We start from the raw sequence: 14,972 nt of genomic DNA on the forward strand, positions 1-14,972 counted from the left end.
TCCCTACTCCTGCTGGCCACGCTATTCCTGATACAAGCCAGGATGCCATTGGCCCTCTTGGCCACCTGGGCACACTGCTGGCTCATGTTAAGCCGGCTGTCCACTAACACTCCCAGGTCCTTTTCTGACAGGCAGCTTTCCAGCCACTCTTCCCCAAGCCTGTAGCGTTGCCCGGGGTTGTTGTGACCGAAATGCAGGACCCGGCACTTGGCCTTATTAAACCTCATCCCATTGGCCTTGGCCCATTGATCCAACCTGTCTCGATCCCTCTGTAAAGCCTTCCGACCCTCAAGCAGATCAACACTCCCACCTAGTTTGGTGTCATCCGCAAACTTACTGAGGGTGCATTCAATCCCCTTGCCTAGACCATCAATAAAGATAATGAACAAGACTGGCCCCAAAACTGAGCCCTGGGGGACACCACTGGTGACCAGCCACCAACCAGATTTTGCTCCATTAATCACAACTCGCTGGGCATGGCCATCCAGCCAGTTTTTAACCCAGCGGAGGGTACACTTGTCTATGCCATGATTCTCCAGTTTCTCCAGGAGAATGCTGTGGGGGACGGTGTCGAAGGCCTTACCAAAGTCCAGGTAGACAACATCCACAGCCTTCCCCACATCCAGAGGGCGGGTCACATGGTCATAGAAAGAGATCAAGTTGGTCAGGCAGGACCTCCCTTTCATAAACCCATGCTGGCTGGCCCTGATCCCTTGGCTGCCCTGCACTTGCCTTGAGAGCTCACTCAGGATGATCCTCTCCATGATCTTTCCCGGTACAGAGGTCAGGCTGACAGGCCTGTAGTTTCTGGCCTGTCTGGAAACTATCCTCCTTCCGGTCCTTCTTGTAGATGGGCGTCACGTTGGCCACCCTCCAGTCATCCGGCACCTCTGCTGTTGACCAGGTTTGTTGATAGCTAATGGAGAGAGGCTTGGTGAGCTCTCCTGCCAGCTCCCTGAGAACTTTTGGGTGAATCCCGTCCGGCCCCATAGACTTATGCGTGTCCAGGTGCATAAGCAAATCATTAACTACTTCCTCCTGGATTACAGGGGGGTTGTCCTGTTCTCCATTCTTATCTTCCAGCCCAAGAAGCTGAACACCCTGGGGGTAGCTGTTCTGACTATTAAAGACAGAGGCAAAGAAGGCATTAAGTATCTCAGCCCCCTCCTCGTCCTTGGTTGCAAGGTTTCCCCCTGCATCCAGTAAGGGATGGACGCTCTCTGTCACTCTCTTTTTGTTGAAGTATTCATAGAAAATTTTTTTGTTGTCCCTTATGTTAATTGCCAGGTTAAGTTCCAGCTGGGCTTTTGCCTTCCTGAGAGCTGGGGGGGTTTAGCCTGGAGAAGAGAAGGCTCCGGGGAGACCTTCCAGCCCCTTCCAGTCCCTAAAGGGGCTCCAGGAAAGCTGGGGAGCGGCACTTCATGAGGGAATGGAGTGATAGGACTAGGGGCAGTGGTTTTAAACTGGAAGAGGGGAGATTTAGATGAGATTTTAGGAAAAAATTCTTTGCTGCGAGGGTGGTGAGGCACTGGCCCAGGTTGCCCAGAGAAGCTGTGGCTGCCCCATCCCTGGAGGGGTTCAAGGCCAGGTTGGACGGGGCTTGGAGCAACCTGGTCAGCGGGAGGTGCCCCTGCCCAGGGCAAGGGGGTGCGACTGGAGGATCTTTAAGGTCCCTTCCAACCCAAACCATTCTATGATTCTATGATAACAGGATTTATATCCTTGTGTCCTCCTTCCCTGAGTAGAAAGGAAAAATAATACTCAGCATAGAGATATCTTTAGGAGTGTTATTTTACAAAAGCATTGATTAAGGCAATAAAAAATCCCATTCAAAAGCAGAAACACTTCCTGCAGGTAGGATCTTTCAAACGATGGGGTGTCTCCAGATACGGAATAGTGTGTCTGATTCAACTGACTCCTCGCCATGCTTCGGTTCAGGCTGACTAAGGAGCAAGCAGCCTCAGGTCCTGGGAGTGAACTGGTGAGCTGGAAAGCCCCTGGCTCACATACAAGGGAGTGAGGGTGTCTTGAAAAAGATTTCAAAGGGTGGTTTTGAAGTACAAGATGCAATACAACCAAGGTACAGAACAAGATACTAGCACTAAAAAACTCCCATCTATCTTGTCTATACAATTTCTACAGCAACTCTTTCACTCTAAATAGTGCCATCAGGATGGGCCCGGTTGGAGCTCTCCCTGAACTGCAGCTGGACCGCAGGCCAGGTGACTCTCCTCTTGAGCTGGGATCCCTCTCAAGGTTTGATATTCCTTACATGAGACTAAGAGATCCTTCCCTACCCAAGGCAGAGAGATTCCCTACCTGCAATAGATTCTCCATGAGAGACTGATAGCATGCTGTAGCAATGCTATGAAACATCACTAACCCATAGAGTTAATATTAGTCTAAACGTTGTATGGATAATTCCATGAGACATAAACCATTGTTCAAGCCTGAGACTGCGATCGGAGCCAGCTGCACCAAGGCTCCAAAAAGAAAGCAGGGGGGTCCACTCTGAACTTTGGAACTCAATGGCAGGGCCCTCTTTACTGTGCGTCTCTGGTCTCTGGGTGAACCCTTCTAGCTTGAGTCTAACTCCATTTTCCTTTGTATGCTTCTGCCATGCAGTAATTCATAAGGTGAACCATGCCATCAAACTTATTGAAAGTTGTCAAACCACTGTTAAACTGAGTTAAATTCCATCCAACTTAAGGAACTGTCAAATTATTATTTTACCTTAATAAACCATATTGCGGCTTCTCTCTTTCGAGTGAGATGCATTACACTCACCCGTGACAAATAGGTACCGAAGAGTGATTACCAACTACAACCACCAGTTCATGTGTGACCACCATCAGAAACTGTATTTTCAACACTCTCTTTCAATATTCTACAAGACCTGAGCACACGCGATGTGATCACTGCTTCTCTTCAGGGAGTATCGACTGCACTCCTATGCGAGTCATCTTTATAACGCTTCTTACACTAAGAGGGGGGAGTGAAACTGGATGATCTTTAAGGTCCCTGCCAAGCCAAACCATTCTACGATTCTATGATAATATCTTTATCAATGACCTGCATGAGGGGGTCGAGTGCACCTTCAGTAAGTTTGCAGAGGACACCGAGTTGGGCGGGCGTGTTGATCTGCTGGAGGGTAGGAAGGCTCTACAGAGGGATCTGGACAGGTTGGAATGTTGGGCCGAGGCCAGCAGCGTGAGGTTCAATAAGGCCAAGCGCTGGGTACTGCACCTGGGTCACAACAACTGTCAGAAAAGGACCTGGGGGTGTCAGTCAACAGCCAGCTGAATATGAGGCAGCAGTGTGCCCAGGTGGCCAAGAAGGCCAGCAGCATCCTGGCCTGTATCAGGAACAGTGTGGTGAGTAGGACTAGGGCAGTGATCATCCCCCTGTACTCGTCACCAATGAGGCCCCACCTTGAGTGCTGTGTCCAATTTAGGGCCCCTCACCACAAGAAAGACATTGAGGAGCTGGAGAGGGTCCAGACAAGGGCAACGGAGTCTGGAGAAGAAGTCTTATGAGGAGCGGCCGAGGGAGCTGGGGTTCTTCAGCCTGCAGAAAAGGAGGCTGAGGGGAGACCTTCTTGCTCTCCACAACTACCTGAAAGGAGGTTTTAGGGATCACAGAATCATAGAATCGCCTAGGTTGGAAGGGACCTTTCAGATCATCTAGCCCAACCGTCAACCTAACTCTGACAAAAAAACATCTCTGAACCGTATCTCTAAGCACTATGTCTATCCACCTTTTAAATACCTCCAGGGATGGTGCCTCAACCACTTTCCCGGGCTGCCTGCTCCAATGCTGCGTAAAAATTTTTCCTAATATCCAATCTAAACCTCCCCTGGTGCAACATGAGGCCTTTTCCTCTTGTTCTGTTGCCTGTTACCTGGGAGAAAAGACTTGTGGTTTTGGCCACATTGTCCAATGGCCGGCAAGAGATGTTCCCCCGCACCTCTCGTGCATGGGGAGGAGGGGGAGAGAAAAAGAGACATTTACGAGTTACGAAGAAACTAAACTACTTTAATAAAATATTAAGAATAAAATAAAAAGGAAAATACTGAAATAGATACGCTATATACAAAACTGCATTAAGCTCCCAGGAGGACGTCACCGGCAGGCACTGGGGAAGACCCAGACTGGACTTAGTGACGAGCAGGACCCCAGAAGACCACCAATGGACATGGATGCGCATGCCTCAAGGACATTTACATATAGTAATGAGTTCTAGGTAATAATAGGAATGTGTTAATAATTTCTGGGAAATGTAATTAAGATGTATATTCCGCTTGCTTCTAACCTTTCTAGTTGAGCAACCCGGCTTGCACATTAGGCGAAGGGGTTCCTGGTCCGCCCAGCGCTGCAATAAAGAATGCCTGCTTTCTAACACTCCAAAATTGAGTCTTCGAGAGTCCTTAATCGTGGGCTTACGGTATCGCCACCGCTGGTGCAGCCACTCTCCACCCCTCCCGGCACCCCGAGCGTGCCTGGGGGAGGTACTGAACGGAGCGTGAACAAAGGATTAGATATATAAGAAAGCCAAGTTTGTAATAAAGAGAGAGCTTAACTTAACTCTTCAAGGAGAGTCTTGTCGTTTGTCCGTCCCGACTGAAACGGCAGGCTACACATTTAGCAAAGCTACCTGGCTAGACAACACCAGGGGAACTACCAGTCGAGCTGACCCTGCCCAGACAAAACTGCCACGGCCCGTAGAAGGGGATAAAGTCCCTGAAGCGCACATGAAGAATATGTCAGGGAAGACAGTCGGGGTTAGTCCTGCCTCAGGCAAAGGCAAACCCACCCGTGGGAGTGCTTTTGCCCAAGGACCTGGGTGTGCTTGGTGGGTGATGCGGAACGATGGGGAAGTCCAATGTGCACCTCATGGGGATCTGATTTTGGGCGAGAATAGCCAAGGAATCAAATTGCATGATGTTAATTGCTAAGTAACCCTGCCACTGTGTCCTTATTACTCTAATTGCTATCGGTGGTACTACAGTAAGAATCACCCAAGTTAAGGACAGATGGACTTGCGTGAAAAAACGAGTAAAGCGCAGCGATGATGGGATCAGAACTGACCTCAGCAGCTGGTGCCCAGCGCCTTCGTCAAGATCTACACCTTCAGCCCATGGACTGTGGGCATGAGCCGCACCGTGTACACCAGCCACAGGTTCCAACAATACAGCGTGCAACAGTCCAGCCCCACACAGCACCTCACCTGCCCTGAGAGACCGTTCTGACAGATGGAGCCCAAAGCCGTGCATTAAATCACAGAACCATAGAATCATTTAGGTAGGAAAAGACCCTTGGGATCACCGAGTCCAACCATCAACTCCACTCTACAAAGTTCTCCCTTACACCATATCCCTCAACACCACATCTAAACGACTCTTAAACACATTCCGGGATGGTGACTCCACCACCTCCCTGGGCAGCCTATTCCAGTGTCTAACCACGCTTTCTGTGAAGAATTTTTCCCTTATGTCCAGCCTAAGCCTACCCTGTTGCAGCTTGAAGCCATTCCCTCTTGTTCTATCGCCAATTACCTGTGAGAAGAGACCAGCACCAACCTCTCTACAATGGCCTTTCAAGTAGTTGTAGAGAGCGATGAGGTCTCCCCTCAGCCTCCTCTTCCTCAAACTAAACCCTCCCAGCTCCTTCAATCGCTCCTCATCAGATTTATTCTCCAGGCCCTTCACCAGCTTCGTTGCCCTCCTCTGCACTCGCTCCAGCACCTCGAGATCTCTCTCGTGTTGAGGTGCCCCGAACTGGACACAATACTCAAGGGGTGGCCTCACCAGTGCTGAGTACAGGGGGACAATCACCTCCCTCCTCCTGCTGGTCACACTATTTCTAATACAAGCCAGGAGGCCATTGGCCCTCTTGGCCACCTGGGCACACTGCTGGCTCATGTTCAGCCGCTTGTCAATTAGAACCCCCAGGCCCTTTTCTGCCAGGCAGCTCTCCAGCCACACTGCCCCAAGCCTGCAGCGATGCATGGGGTTCTTGTGGCCCAAGTGCAGGACCCGGCACTTGGCCTTGGTGAAGCTCATACCGTTAGCATTGGCCCATCGCTCCAATCTATCCAAGTCTCTCTGTAGAGCCTCCCTATCCTCACGGAGATCAACACTCCCGCTTAGCTTCACGTCCTCTGCAAACTTGCTGATGATACACTCCATGTCGTTATCAAGGTCATCGACACAGATGTTGAACAGAAATGGTCCCAACACCAAGCCCTGAGGGACACCACTTGTGACCGGCCGCCCGCTGGATTTAACTCCATTGACCACCACTCTTGGGGACCGCCCAGCCAGCCAGTGCTTGATCCAGCCGATCGTATGCTCATCCAGGCCACGAGCCGCCAGTTTTTCCATGAGAATTCTATGGGGGACAGTGTCAAATGCTTTTCGAAAATCTAGGTGGACAATGCCCACAGCCTTTCCCTCATCCAATAATCGGGTCGTCTTGTCATGGAAGGAGATCAGGTTCGTCAGGCAGGACCTGCCTTTCCTAAACCCATGCTGACTGGGCCTGATCCCCTGCTTGTCCATTATATGACTTGTAATGGCACTCAAGATGGTCTGCTCCATGAGCTTCCCTGCTAGCGAGGTCAGACTGACAGGCCTACAGTTTCCCGGATCCTCCTTTCTGCCTTTTTTGTAGACGGGCGCTACGTTTGCTACCCTCCAGTCCATTGGGACCTCCCCAGTTAGCCATGACTTCAGGTAGATCATGGAAAGTGGCTTGGCGAGCACGTCTGCCAACTCTTTCAGCACTCTTGGATGTAACCCACCCGGTCCCATAGACTTGTGTGCATCCAAGCGGCGTAGAACGTCGTAGATCACTTCCTCTTTCATTGTGATGACCTCGTTCAGCTTCCCCTCCCTGTCTCCTAGCTCACGAGGCTGGGTGCCCAGGGAACAGCTCGTTCCACTGCTAAAGACTGAGGCAAAGTAGGCATTGAGCACCTCAGCCTTTTCCTCATCCTTTGTGACTCTGTTTCCCTCTGCATCCAATAAGGGAGGGAGATTTTCCCTAATCCTCCTTTTGTTGTTAATGAATTTATAGAAACAGTTTTTGTTATCCTTAACAGCTGTAGCTAGGTTGAGCTCTAGCTGCGCTTTGGCTCTCCTAATTTTCTCCCTGCACAGCTTCGCTATATCCTTATAGTCTTCATGAGAGACCTGGCCCCTCTTCCAGAGGTCATAGACTCTCCTTTTGTTCTTGAGGTCCAGCCAAAGGTCCCTACTTAGCCAGGCCGGTCTCCTTCCCCGCCTACTTGTTTTTCGGCACACAGGGACAGCCTCCTGCTGTGCCTTTAAGACTTCTCTCTTGAAGTATGTCCAGCCTTCCTGGGCTTCTATATCCTTCAGGGCAGCCTCCCAAGGGATTTTCTCCAGCAGTCTTCTCAACGGGTCAAAATTTTACCCCCGGAATTCTAGGGCGGCACTTTTGCTAACCCCTCTCCTTGTTTCCCCGAGAATCAGAAATTCGATCATCTCACGATCACTGTGCCCTACATGGCCACCAGCCTTTACTTCCCCCACAAGATCTTCCCTGTTCACGAGAAGCAGGTCCAGGAGGGCACCTTCCCTCGTCGGCTCGCTTACCAGCTGTGTGAGGAAGTTATCTTCCACACATTCCAGGATCCTCCTGGATTGCTCCCTCTCTGCTGTGTTGTATTCCCAGCAGAGACCCGGGAGGTTCAAGTCCCCCCACAAGAACAACGGCAAGTGACTGCGAGATTTCCCCCAGCTGCTTACAGAAAGCTTCCTCCGCCTCACTGCTTCGGTCGGGAGGTCTGTAGCAGACTCCCACAGCGATAGCGGCTTTATCGGCCCTTAACCTCATCCAAACGCTCTCCACCCCATCATCAGTATACTTGATTTCCGAGCTCTCATAGCATTCTCTAATATACAGGGCCACTCCTCCGCCTCTCCTTGCCTGTCTGTCCCTCCTGAAGAGCTTGTCGCCATCGCTTGTGGCACTCCAGTTGTGTGAGGCATCCCACCACGTTTCTGTGATAGCCACTAGGTCATAGTTTCCCTGGTGCATCATGGCTTCAAGCTCCCCCTGTTTGTTGCGCATACTGCGTGCATTGGTATAGAAGCACTTCAGATGTGCCAATGACTCCAGCACCCTTTTGTGAGTGTGGGCCCCATTTCCCACCAGACCCCTCTCAGGTGCTTCCATGATTTCTAAAGGTCTCTCCCTTCTCTCAAATGAAATGGCAGAGGGAGAGTCCTCGCTAGCCCACCATCCTTCAAGCCCTGGCATGCCTCCCTTGGGTTTATTCCTGACAGGCCCAGTTATCTCCCCTTCCCCCCTCATGTCTACTTTAAAGCCCTGTCAACGAGCCTTGCGAACTCCTGCCCCAAAATTCTTTTCCCCTTCTGAGACAGGTGCCTTCCACCTGCCACCAGCAGGTCAGGTGACTCATATAGCAGCCTGTGATCAAAGAACCCAAAGCCCTGCCGATAACACCAGTCCTGGAGCCACGAGTTGACCTTTTGCCTCTTCCTGTTAATTTCCTCATTCACGATTGCCACTGAAGGGATGGAGGAGAATACAACTTGTGTTCCTGATCCCTCAAGCCGCCGCCCCAAGGCTCAAAAATCTCTTTTAATTGATTTTGGGCTCCTTCTACCCACTTCATCACTACCCACCTGAAACACTAAGAGGGGGTAATAGTCAGAGGAGTTTACTAGGGCCGGAAGTTTGTCCAACTCATCCCTGACCCGTGCCCCAGGGAGGCAGCAGACTTCCCTGTGGAGTGGGTCTGGACGGCACATTGGCCCCTCCGCCCCCCTCAATAGAGAGTCACCCACCACAATGGCCCCTCTGCTTTTCCTTTTGGAGCCAGTTGTGATGCTGGGTCCGTGGCGACTTGGTCTTTCTGACATTTCTGGCCTGGGTGTATCATCCTCCTCTCCAACAGCCAGCTCCTCCTGCAGGGCTTCCTATCTGTTCTGCAAGGGTAACTGGGAAGGTGGGAGGGGCCGGGAGGGGATTCGCCCGCTTCCCCGAGCAGGGACCTGTTTCCATTCCCCCTCTTCTCTGCCATGCCCTCCTATTGCCTGGTGACGAGAGGGGAGGGGATCCTCTGACTTGTGTGGGGCCTCACCCTCTTCCCTTTCTCTCAGGGAGCGGGTCCACCGGTCCCTCTCCCTCTCGCGTTCTCTGATACTCCTCAACCTTTCCACTTCCTCCTTCAGCTCAGCCACCAGAATGAGCGGATCATTCACCTGTTCACATCTGACACAGGTGTTGTCTCCGCTGCCCTCCATCGCGAGTGCCAGGCTCCGGCGCTCTTTGCAGCCAGAGGCCTGGAGGCCCATATGTTTGTGCGGGGCCCCTGTCTGGGTGCCCACAGTATTTTTAACAGCAGCCTTCGACCGGGTAGCAACCGCGGCTGGATCTCTACACACAAGCGAGACCTTGTGAGTCAACGGTCAGTTGGGGTGAGCACTGGTTGCTCTGTAGCCAGGGACTAGTCCCTGCCCTCCCAGAGGCTTCCTATAACCTGGTGGCTTGATCAACCGGGGGAGGTGCTGTCACTGCCCTCAGGCTCACTCAGCAGCCCGCCCACCAGCTGACAGCCCTCAGCACAGGCCGAGGCCTTTTGCCGGCTTCCAAAAGCCCCCCAAAGAGCTTTTTGGTGGCCCTTTTCGCTGCAGATCCCTTCCCCAGCGCAGTCTTACCTGCCCTGAAGCTGGTCTCCGCGGCAATGGGACTCAAGGAACTCAAGGGACATTTTAGAGGGATGGATGATAGACTAAGGGCATTATATCTGTATGAATATATATGTAGACATATATAAGCTTTAATTAACACACTCCTATCTAACGCTTGGCCAATCCATAGAGCATTATGTGGATGTAGCCACGTGTAGTGCCTCTGGCCTTCTTGTGGGGCTGCCACCAGTGCTGTGGCCACTCTCCACCCCTCCCGGCGCCGCACTGCCCAGCGGGTGGTAGAGAAGCAACCGGCTCCGACACGGCGGATTTCGTAGCTGGACAGCCCCGATGCGGCCCCTCCAGCTGTCGGGGGGTGGCGGGGCTCTGCACAGTGTGAGGGCGGCCTGGCAGAGTAGGTCCCCATGGGTGTTTGAGGGGGAGCAGGGCAGTGCAGGACGGGCAAGAGGAGCTCAAACACCACGTGAAGTTCCACCGTCTTTTTATTAAAGGCTGAGAGACACAGGCAGGCTAGTTGTGCTCCTCCTCCTCCTCCTCCATCGCCCCCAAAGCTGGGACCACAGCGCTTGCAGGCGGAATCTGGAGGGAGGCTTTTCCACCACAGCCTTCACGTTCAGCAGGGTTTGAGCCGCCAGGGAAGAGACCCACAGGCTGCTGTCGCTTGCCGCGCCTTCAAGAGCTGGGGCAGAAAGGAAGAGAGGCGAGGTCAGAGCCCAGATCTTCAGAGAGCTCCGGAGCCCCTGCAGCCAGGGCCCCTCGTGCCCTGCCCCAGCTCTTCCCAAGGCCAGGAGGGAGCCAGAGGCGCTGGCATGAGCCACAAGGTGCTGGCCAGCAATGCCCCACAAGCCCTCCCTGGCCAGGGCAGGGACCGGAGCTCCCTACCAGGGGCTCTCCTGCTCCCTGCCAGCCCCGGCACACACCCCGCTGCCCTCGCTCACCGTCGTAGATGACCTGGAGCTCCTCCTGGCGCACATCCCTCAGCTGCCGCCCGGCGAGCCCTAGGCACACACAGCCCGTCACAGACCCCACTGGCCTGCCCGCCCCAGCAGCCCAACTCCCCCCCACCGGCCCCACGGGCCTGGCCACGCGCCCTCCTGCCCTCGGGCCCGGCTGAGCCCAGGCCGGTGCCCTGAGGGTGAAGCCCAAGGCGGCGGCCAGGGACCCCGCAAGGCTGCCAGCAGGTGCCCCTGCGTGGGCAGGGGTGGGAGAGGGCGGCAGGAAGCCCCGTGGGCACCCGGCCCCGCATCGGGCAGTCGGGGCTCTGCAGGCTCCCGGTGCATTCGGCAGCAGCCGTGGCAGGGGCTCAGCTGCCGCGGGGCAGGGAGGGACCCCCGGCCGGGTTGTGGCTCACCGATGAACCTGATGGCTGCCTCGCGCAAGGGCTGCTGTGGGCTCCGCAGGTAGAGCAGGCTCTGCCACAGGTACTCCTCCGCTCTGCCTCTGCCCTCCGCCAGCTGGAGAGAGCAGGAGGGGACAGGGTTGGCCCAGAGCCTCCCCCTGTGCCCGGGGCTGGCCTTTCCTGCCTTCCCCTGCCCGCGCCCCCAGGACGCCGCAGTAGGCAGGGGCCCAGCTGCCAGCCCCACGCGCTGGGTGCTGGGGGAGAGGGGCTTCTCCAGGCTGGCTGTGGGGCTTCGAGGCTGCCCTTACCAGGCACTTGCCGATCCGCCATGGCTGCTTTGTCTCCAGCAGCTTCCTGATCTGCCTCCGCTTCAGGAACTTGGCAGCTCCCAGGAGGGCTTCCCAGGAGGCCTGCAGAGCAGCAGAGAGTGGGAGATGGCACCGCCGCTCAGGGGACAGGACCTGGGGGTCCCTGTGCAGCGCAGGGGGGCAGCAAGGGTTGTGGGTCCAAGCCCTGGCCTCAGGCATCTGCAGGCGCCCCTGGGAAGCCCAGGGGAGCTCCAGGCCTTAGGTGTTAGGGTGGCCGCGCCCTGCTGCTCTGCTCTGCTGCATCGAGCAGGGCAGGGGTAGGACATGTCCCTGCCCACCTCCTCAGCTGCTGCCAGCTGGGAGGGGCTCGGAGCCCTCCTCAGGGTCCCAGCTGCAGCACCTTCAAAGGGCTTAGAAATCCCCACCTGAGCCACGCTGTGGTCCTTGTCATGCAGGTGGAAGAACAGGGGCATCAGGATCCTCTGCACATCCTTCTGCATATGTTCTTTGCGGGTGCTGCCTGCAACCTCCATCGCATCTGCGCAGAGGAGGATGGAGCACTTTCGCACGTAGCTGGACTCCTAGGAGGAGAGAAGGAAGAGGGGAGGACCTCTGTCCTGGCTCCTCCAAGCCGACGGTGAGGGGACAAATGCTTGTGGCTCTCCCTTTGCAGTGAGGAGAAGGACTCACGGGCCAGTGGGCATGCGCGCACAGAGGGACGCACCATCCCAGACCGGCACGCATGCCCCCCCCGGCATGCTAACCATGCCTCCGCTCTCCCAACGCCTTACGTTTTCAAAGAGGGGCGGAAGCATCCTGACCAGCTGCAGAGCGATGGGGACAGCCAGGTGGAGCACGTTGCTGAGGGCAGTCAGGGCTGCTGTCCTGACGTCGCAGTCGCTGTCCTGCAGTAGCTGCACGACCTCTGGCAGCAGGTCTTGCAGCGTTCCCACCTACGAGAAACATACCCTTTTGTTATGCGATGCAATCGAGGAGCACACCGCTAAAGCCACGCTGCGTGTCGAGGTTGCAGGGCCGGTCAGGCGGAGATCTCTCCATGTGCGGCTCAGCCCAGGGCCGGGCCTGAAGTGGTGACGGGCCACTGAACGGGGCAGCGGGGGGAGCAGGCAGTGGTCCCGCCGCTCCCGATTCCTGGCAAAGCCCGAGCAAGTCGCTGCACGCTCCGCACCTGCAGCCCAGCCCCAGGCGGACACCCACACTGTGCCTGGCTGCCCCTGCCCACCTGGTCCTGTCTCCTGGACAGCGTGACCAGGCTTCTGACTACCAGCCTGCGCAGCACCACGTTCTTGCTCTTCATGTGGGACTCCAGGATGTCCAGGAACTGGCCGTGGACGTGCTCACAATCGGTGTAATCCAGGAGCTGAAACGCAATTGGCAGCAGAGTGAGAGCCCAGCACAGGCAGCAGAGCTCCCGGACGGCTCGGGGCAAGGCACCGGGGCCGGTCACAGCCCAGGCGGGAGGCAGCAGGGTCCACAGAGGGCCCTCGCTGCCTCCCCTCAGCCCTCTGTCCACGCAGGCAGCCTGGCTTGCCCCCGCCTGCCCTCAGAGAGGCAGCGCGTGCCAGCAGGCCCACCTCCACGAAGACCGTCATGGCGCCAACGTCCTGCACGGCCTGACGCTGCAAGAGGCTGTTGACCGCCTGCTCAGACGCAGTTATGCAGCAGAACGGTTCTTGACGCCGCAGCACCCTGGCCGGGGGAAGAAGGCGTTGGCAGCACCGAGCTGGGCAGGCAACCTCTCTGGGACTGCGCTGCCAGCTGGGGGGCAGCTTGTGTGCCCGGCCGTGGCTGCTCACGCTCCACCACCCACCAGGACGGGGATCGTACAGGCGGCCCTTCACCGCCAGGGGAGAAACGGCCGGGCAGGCAAGGAGGGCTGAGCAGGCTCTCACCTAGCCAGCACGGCGACACCGCTGTGGTAGGTCTCGGCGCTCGTGAGCATGTCCCAGGCACCCTGCCTCCCGATGTCTTCGACCAGGGAGGCACCGCCCAGGCACTCGAAGAGAGCTTGCATGGCGCTCACTGCGCTCCTGCAGGCAGAGCAAAGCGTTGTCACACGTGGAGCCCCAGTCCCGGCTTCGGCTCCGGGCCCAGGGAGAGCCCAGGGACGGGGATGGAGCACCCGAGGAGTGCTGGAGCACCTGAGCAATGGAGGATGGTTGGGTGTCCTGCTCGCACTGCAAGAGCGGCAGCAGCCCATCTGTGGGCTGTGCAGGCTGTGTGAGATCTGGAAGAGCACTTCCATGAAGAGCCGGCTAAGAAGCAAATGCATGGTCCGTCGGCTGGAGGGCTCCAGGAAGATCTCGTGCATGGCACGGGCCACCTGCAGAAACAGCCCAGCACGGCTCTCACTGGAGTCGTGTCCCTGCGGCACAGCCTGCTCTGGCCAGCAGCAACCCTGCCCCGGGCTTCCCTGCTGCCGAGCCGGCTGGAGGCGGCGGGTGGGGAGCGGGGCCGCCGAGGGCAGCAGGGCCAGGGCAGGCGGCCTGCCTGCACGCCGTGGGGCCGAGCGGCACGCGCTGCCCTGCTCGGCTGTGGCCCGAGGGCCCTGGGCCAGGTGCCCCGGGGAGGGCCGGCTTTGGGGGCGGATGGAGAGGGCCAGAGGGGCTGGAGAGGGGCGTGCAGCCCCGGGCAGGATGGACCAAGCCTTGTCCAGACACTCACGGCCAGGAAACATTGGCAGCTGTAGATTTTCTTGCTGCTGCACTGGATGGTGAATTGTTGATTGACCTGCAGCAGCGCCCACAGCACCGTGTTCCCGAGGCTGCGCTCACAGGCCAGCATGTTCCACATGGCCCTGGCAGTCCTGCAGAGCCAGAGCACACTGTCAGCGGGGCCACCTCGGCCACCACCTCTTCTGCTTGCTCAGGCCCCGGAGGTCCCGAGCTGCCCCCGAGGCTGTCGCGCCACGTACCCGTCACAGTGCGGGGAAACCTTCAGCAGGCCAGTGACCACCTCCTGAGGGCTGAAGGTGGCCACTCGGAGAAGGGTCCTCCTCAGGATGTCCTGGAGTGGCTCCTGGCTGATGCAGGCCAGCTGCCTGTGCATGGCCTCCACGAGCTCCTCCACCTGTCGGAGGCAGTGGGCTGGAGCGGGCTGGAGCACAGCCCCCTGCCACCAAGAACTGCTTCCCTCGCGCCGCCCTTCGCTGGCCTCAAAGCCTGCCCGTTGGGCGCTCCGAGCCCTGGCCTCGGGGCGGGGGGAACGGCCCCTGCAGGGCACGCGCACAGGGCAAGCCGGCTGCACGCTGCCTACCTTGGTCAGCCGCAGGTCGAAGCCTTTCAAGACGTGCTCCACAATCTTGGCAACCAGCTGGGTGTCAGAGACCCTTGGGTCTGCCATGTTTGTGAAGACGGCGAGGAGGAAGTCGCTCCTCTCGGGTGGGAGGAAGGCTCTGCCAAATGTCTGAGGGAGAGAGGGAGGGAAAAGGTGTCACACTGAGTGCCCTGGTGGCGGGCACTGCTGGCTCTGCCGGCAAGCAGAGCTCGCCGGTGGCCAGGACGGCCGGAGCTGCGGCGGTGATGCTGGGCTAAAGCTTTGGACTACTCCAAAGCGGTGGCTCCCCACAGCCCGAGGGGTGGGAGGCTGTGCCATCGCCCG

This window comes from Larus michahellis, chromosome Z (assembly GCF_964199755.1).
Source record: "Larus michahellis chromosome Z, bLarMic1.1, whole genome shotgun sequence".
Taxonomy (NCBI): domain Eukaryota; kingdom Metazoa; phylum Chordata; class Aves; order Charadriiformes; family Laridae; genus Larus; species Larus michahellis.